Raw genomic sequence first — 6366 nt, 5'->3', positions numbered from 1 at the left:
AAAAAAAAAAAAAAAAAAGCATTGACCCATGTCACTTTAGTTTTGTGTATTTCACTGTACATAAATTATATTTCAATAAAATGCATTAAAAAAAGGTATTAAGAAGCAAATATGTCACTTTGAAGACTAAGGTACTCCTGACCCAGACCATGGTATTTTCAATTGCCTCATAAGCATGTGAAAGGTGAACAATGAATAAGGAAGACCTAAGAAGAGCTGATGCCTTTAAATTGTGGTGTTGGCGAAGAATACTAAAAATACCATGGTCTACCAGGAAGAAGTGCAGCTGGAATGCTCCTTGGAAGAGAGAATGACCAGACTTCATCTCACCTACTTTGGTCATGTTGTCAGAAGGGACCATTGACTGGAGAAGGATATCATGCTTGGTTAAGTAGAGGGTCAGCGAAAAAGGGGAAGACTCTCAATAAGACAGATGGACACAGTGGCTGCAACAGTGGGCTCAAGCATAGCAAGGATTGTGAGGATGGCGCAGGACCAGGCAGTGTTTTGTTCTGTTGTACGGAGGGTCACTACGAGTCAGGGCTGACTCAACGACAGCAACAAAATGATTTGAGAGGATCTGGTACAGTTGTTTAATAGTCAGGGGCCAGGTACGCTTGGCATGCAGCATTGAGCAGGAGAGTTCTTTAAAATGAAGAATTAGCCCATATCCTATACAATTTATCAGTGTGAGAAACCAATTTATAATCATCTAAGCCTCTAACCTAACCCCATTATATTTTGCATGGCTTTAAAACACAAAGAATTTCCTGAGAATGAAACGGCCATGTCAATTGAGGAAAATAGTATTCTTCCTAGGTTTTCACAAGCTCTTTGATGGATTGGGGGTGGATAGTGAAATCAGGTCATGAAATTGAGTTTCCCATACTTCCTTTTTCACCAAGTTCTGCTTACATAGACAGCAACATATTTTGAAATGGGTCAGTTATTGGCCCCTATTTCTTGGGAACCTTTATCCAAACTGAAATAGAATAAATCACTCTTTCACATCTTGCTTTACTTATGGAATCACAGGAAAGAAAAACAGATGGTTACAAGAATGACTTCTTTCAGTAAGTCCGTGGAAAATCTGAGAAACTGTCCGAGCAAGTACTGGGACATCATTGTGTAATGAGAGTACAAAGCCTGCCTGTGCTTTCTTTTGGAAAGACTGGATAAATATGACCAAATCCTTCACCTTTAGCTTTGCCTTTTCTCTTGTCATTGGTTCTTTATTCTTCAGTGAAAACATTTTTTCAAGGTAAAATGGTTCAAAATTATAATTCTAGGTAAGGTGTGAAATATATAGAACAGGAGAGAAATGAGATAGATGACTGATAATAGTGAGTTTGCAGATAGTTTAAAATGCTAATTGTTATGTGATTATTTTAATATGAATGAATAATTAGCACATCAACCCATTATTTTATTTATATTATTGCTTAGGGCCAAATTGTGTAAAATAGTCAACTGATGAAAAGAAAAATCATAATCAATAGTGCAAGTGGCATGGGGTTATGGTCCAGGGATTCCTGACATCTGAGAAAGCCTGAGATAAACAGTCAGACTTGCATAGGTCTACACACTCTTTGCCTGGATTTCTCAATCTGAGCTTGTCTATTTGTTTTCCAACAATAATTATTACTGATGATATGTTTAGTAAGTGGGATTTTCCCTTTGTTGCCTTTCAGAGAGATCTGTGGCCTCTTACACTGCCAGTTTATGTTCTTCCTCCAAAATCAGGATATTTTTCTCTCTGGTGCATTATCCCTTACTCCATCTTGGTCTCCTGCCTGACTCCCATCCAACAGTGCACGGACTTCATCCAAAGACAGATCAGCGTTTGTGCCAGAGCTTGTTACTCACCAATCATATGGCCTCAGACAAGGAAGTTTCTTCTCTTTTCCATCAGTGAAAGATTAAAACCCTTTACAAAGAGACAAAATGATAAAATAACATTTTCTTAAAAAACAAAACAAAACAAAAAAAAACTCTTTATGGGTATACAAAAATAATAATCCTGATAGTGAGTCACCCACCATGTACCATCTCTGGAAAAGTGAGAAGAGTGTTACATAGCGTTGTGAGGCTTTATCCCAGTGGCCTTGTATGAAATGGGTGCACGAAAGAGGTAATGGTTTTCTTGGTTTTTTTTTTAAGACTCCTTGGAAAACAATTGGGCTTTTAAATTGCCTTGTTTAGCACTCATCAAAACTTCCTCTTAGGTTTAATGAGTTTTAGGTTTCCTCTTCTCCTATTAGACTAGAGGTGGATGAAACATATTACAGACCGACAAGGATGAGAAGTGCTTCATTAATGTTTGCTGACTGAGAGATATCCCTCAGTGTAACAAGCCATCCTCAAACGTAGGCATTCTCGGAGTGGTAAGATCATCTACATTTCTTTGTGCTGATCTTTTCTCTTGTTCAATTGAATAACTCTTCTGATGGGAAGGCTTAGACATCTTGCCTACAATAATTCCTTCCAAGGAAGGAAGATGGGGCAACCTACTTCTGTAGTGATATCACCTGGGAAGCCCAAGGAGGGGTCGCTATGAGTTGAATCCTACTTGAGGGCAGTGAGTTTGGTTTTGGCTTTTAGTATGGTGGCCAAGGGCGGCCATGTCCTCCTACTCTTTGCCACCAATGGCCACCACAGACGGTTATGTGTTAGGGCGCCTTCTTCCCTCCAGCAGAGGGCAGGAGCTGCTGAGAAAGCCTGTGCTTGAGGTCGCTGAACTCCAGCCTGTCTGGTTTTCACCGCGGGTCCTCCCACAACCCCCTCCTTCCTGGGCTGGAAGAAGAGATAGGAAGAGGGGTTGATGAGTTAGATTGGATGATAGATGAGAGAGAGAGGGAAAGGGAGAGAGACACAGAGATCGAGACAGAGAGCGAGAGACACAGAGAAAGGGGTAGAGAGAGGGGCAGAGAAGAGAGGGAGTCGTGGAGGTGGACATCTGCTTAAGGCTAGGGAAGGGAAAGCCTTTCTGGGATGACGCTCGCTGAGGAACAACTAAAATCCCTTTCTAAAAATCGGCTTCGGAGTTTGGGTAGACGGCCGATCTGTGGGCCGGTGTGTCACAGACCGCACTAATCAAACTCCCGATGGCGTTGACCCTGAACGCCCCCAGTGTCAGCGCAAGCAGCGTCCTCTCTTAGAGTCCGTTACCACCGGGGCGGGTCATGGGTCCTAGGGGGAAGTCTGGAGGCGGTACTTGGAGGGAATTCCGTTTCCTTTAGAGAAACAAACAAAGCAAAACTTGAGTGCAGGTGCGCAGGTCGCTGGAGGTCTCACCCTTGTCGCTCTCAGCGCCTTTGTTCCCGGACCGCCACCCTGGCCGGCAGGGGGCTCTGAGCCTCCTGGACCCTGCGAATCAATACCCAAAAACAAAACAAAACAATAACAAAACAAACCCACTGCTGTGGAGTTGATTTGGACTCATAGCTATCCTCTAGGACAGAGTAGAACTGCCCGGTAATGTTTCCAAGGTCTTCGTCTTTAGAGAAGCAGACTGTCACGTCTTTCTCCCATATCTTTCTCACGCGGAGCTGCATCCTCAGATCTTTCAGTTAGCTGCCAAGTGCCACCGCGCCACCAGCTCTCCTCTGCGGGCCGGTGGGACACCAGAACTTTACTTTCTGGTTCTTATTGGCTGAGTTGACCTCAAACATTCAAATCCCTTTCCCAACAACCGAGTACCACGGGGGTCAAACATGGAAGATTTAATTAGCATAAACCAACTCATCTGGCAAAGTGCAAAAATTTCACCATCGTTTATTGAACCCAACCACTGTCTCCTCAAAACACCTCCTGGAAGGTTTTATTCTCTTGCCTCTGGAGGGCGGGGGATACACACATCGACTGAGCACCTACTGTGTCAGCTGACCTGGTGTGGGGTAGGAAAGAAGGAAAGGCAAACAGAACAGGACTGCTGCAGCGCTCTCTGCCCAGGTGCTGGATTCTCTTCTTCCAAGGACGTCAAGCACTTATGGTCAGTGCTGTTCTGCATCAGTTAGTCCCCCCTTCCCACTGTCTAGCCTTTTCGCTACCAGGGATTTTGCTGAACAGGCTGGGTAAGGCAGAATATGGGGCAGTCTGAGCATACTGTTTTTGTTTTTATTTTTTACATATCTGTGTGGACACTTTTAATGAACCCCAGGGGGCAAGTCGTTTGGCTGCTAACCTAAAAGTTGGCTGTTCGAATCCACCCAGCTGCTCTAGGAAGAAAGCCTGCAGAACTGATTTCCTAAAGATTACAGCTAAGAAAATCCTATGGAATGGTTTTACTCTGTGTAACACATGGGGCTGACTGCACCCTACAACAACAACAATGAATAGATAGGCAATATATGCTTCTGGTGAAATAACTCAAATTGTAGGAAACAGATGAAGACAAATTGTTCCTACAACTCCTATCTCCTAGTCCTCCAGTTTGGCCAGAAATCACCACTATTCCCAGTTTTTCCAAGTCCTTTCATAGGAAGTGTATATATAGGCATATAAGTATTCTAATAGGCATCTTATTATCTATACATTCCTTTATGCTAATACACTGAGTTTGATACAAACACTTGACAGTTTGAAAACCTGTCCCCCATATACTATCTCATCTAATTCTTAAAGCACCATGGGAAACACATATTACTTTAAGGAAACCAAGGGCCAGATGACCTATAGTTGCAAAAGTAACATGGCTTCCCCATGAAAGACAACTCTGACCTCCCGGGCCCAGGGAATTACATTCTCAGAACTATCTTTCTTCTCCTCATAGCTCTTATTTTGGTCTGTACACTTATTTTCTTATTATTGTAAAAAAAAAAAATTGTGTTCTGTGCTGGATTGTCAAATACATGATATATATAAAAAAATTGTGTCTATATTTGTTCACCAGTGTTCACACTGTTTGAATAAACTAAAAGCTCAGAAATATTTGTTGACTGACTGAATGAATGAACAAAAGCCCATTGTATGATAAGCTATTGCATACTGAATATAGTTGAACACTTTCACAGATTCTAAGAAGAAGTCATCATTATCCTTATTTAAAAGATATGAAAACCATCTTTGAGAGATGAAGTCATTTGTCCAAGGTCACATCATTTAAGTGGCAAGCTGGGATTCATATGTAGTCTGTTTCTCATGTGTAGTGACACCTGGAGGAATTCAATAAGTATAAAACAATATTTTTCAAACTTCATTTAGTATTCCATATTGCTTTTGTTCATTTCCAATCTCAGACCAAAATTTTGCATAATCCACATGCCAATTGTAGTAATTTACACAAAGTGTAGCAAAATTGGACTTGAACTAGTCAGCAGCAATTAGAAAGGATCATGATACTTTGCTATCAGAAAGCACTTGCCATCAGAAAGGTGGAAAAATATCAATTTTTCAAGAGAATTCAAACACTTAAAAGCCAAGCTGTGAACTAGGTACTTTACTCCTGTCATGTAATTTAATCATCCATCCATCCATTTACTCACTAAGTCATTTATGCCTTCACTTGCAGTATTCATCACATACACACCTTGTGCTAAGCACTGGTTCGGGCAAAAGAAAATAAGAACAATCTCTGCTTTTAATGGAATTTGCAGAGTAATGGGGGAAACAAATGGCACTTAGATAATTGCACAAATTATCATCATAAACAACGACAAATAGCATGAAGGGGGATTACACATAACATAGTAGAATAAAACGGGAGGAGGTGACCTCATCTAGGACATCAGGCAGGTCTTCCCTAGGTCTGAAAATGAAAGCTCAAAAAGCTTGAGTCAGTTTCACACACCTTACAAGGCTAGTAAATGGCAGAGATTAGGTTTGATTTCAGTCTGCCAGGATCTAAAGCTCAATCCTGTTCCTTAGAGACAGAAGGCTACCCCAGGACCAGGCAAAGTGCCTCGTGATCTCACAGTTTCTCTTGTGGGCCCCAAGGAAGGAAGTTGAGCAATAGCATAGGCAATGTCCTCTAAATCAGTTTTTACCACAAATACAGAAGTGACTGAGTTTTATAAGGTCCCTCGGTAACCGTTAATAACAAAACAGCAGGCATTGTGTCAGAAAAGGGTGTGCCAGAATGCTTCCCCAAAAACTAAACTCACTGATGTAGAGTTGAATCGGTTAGAGTCTAGGGAAGTAGATTGTCCAGTTTTCCTTCCGAGGAGTGGCTGGTGGTCTTCTGGTTAGCAGTCAAATGCCTTAGGCACTACACCAGAGCTCCTGTCAGAATACTATGTCGTTGTTGTTGTTAAGTGCCATCGAGTCGTTTCCAACTCACAGCGACCCCATGCACAGCAGAACGAAACACTGCCCGATCCCGCGCCAGCCCCACAATCCCTGCTATACTTGATCCCATCATCGCAGCCA

This window comes from Orycteropus afer, unplaced genomic scaffold, assembly GCF_000298275.1.
Source record: "Orycteropus afer afer isolate SDZICR_OR568_19922 unplaced genomic scaffold, OryAfe1.0 scaffold00292, whole genome shotgun sequence".
Classification (NCBI taxonomy): Eukaryota; Metazoa; Chordata; class Mammalia; order Tubulidentata; family Orycteropodidae; genus Orycteropus; species Orycteropus afer.
The sequence above is the reverse complement of the archived record's forward strand: the minus strand, read 5'-3'. Positions refer to the sequence as shown.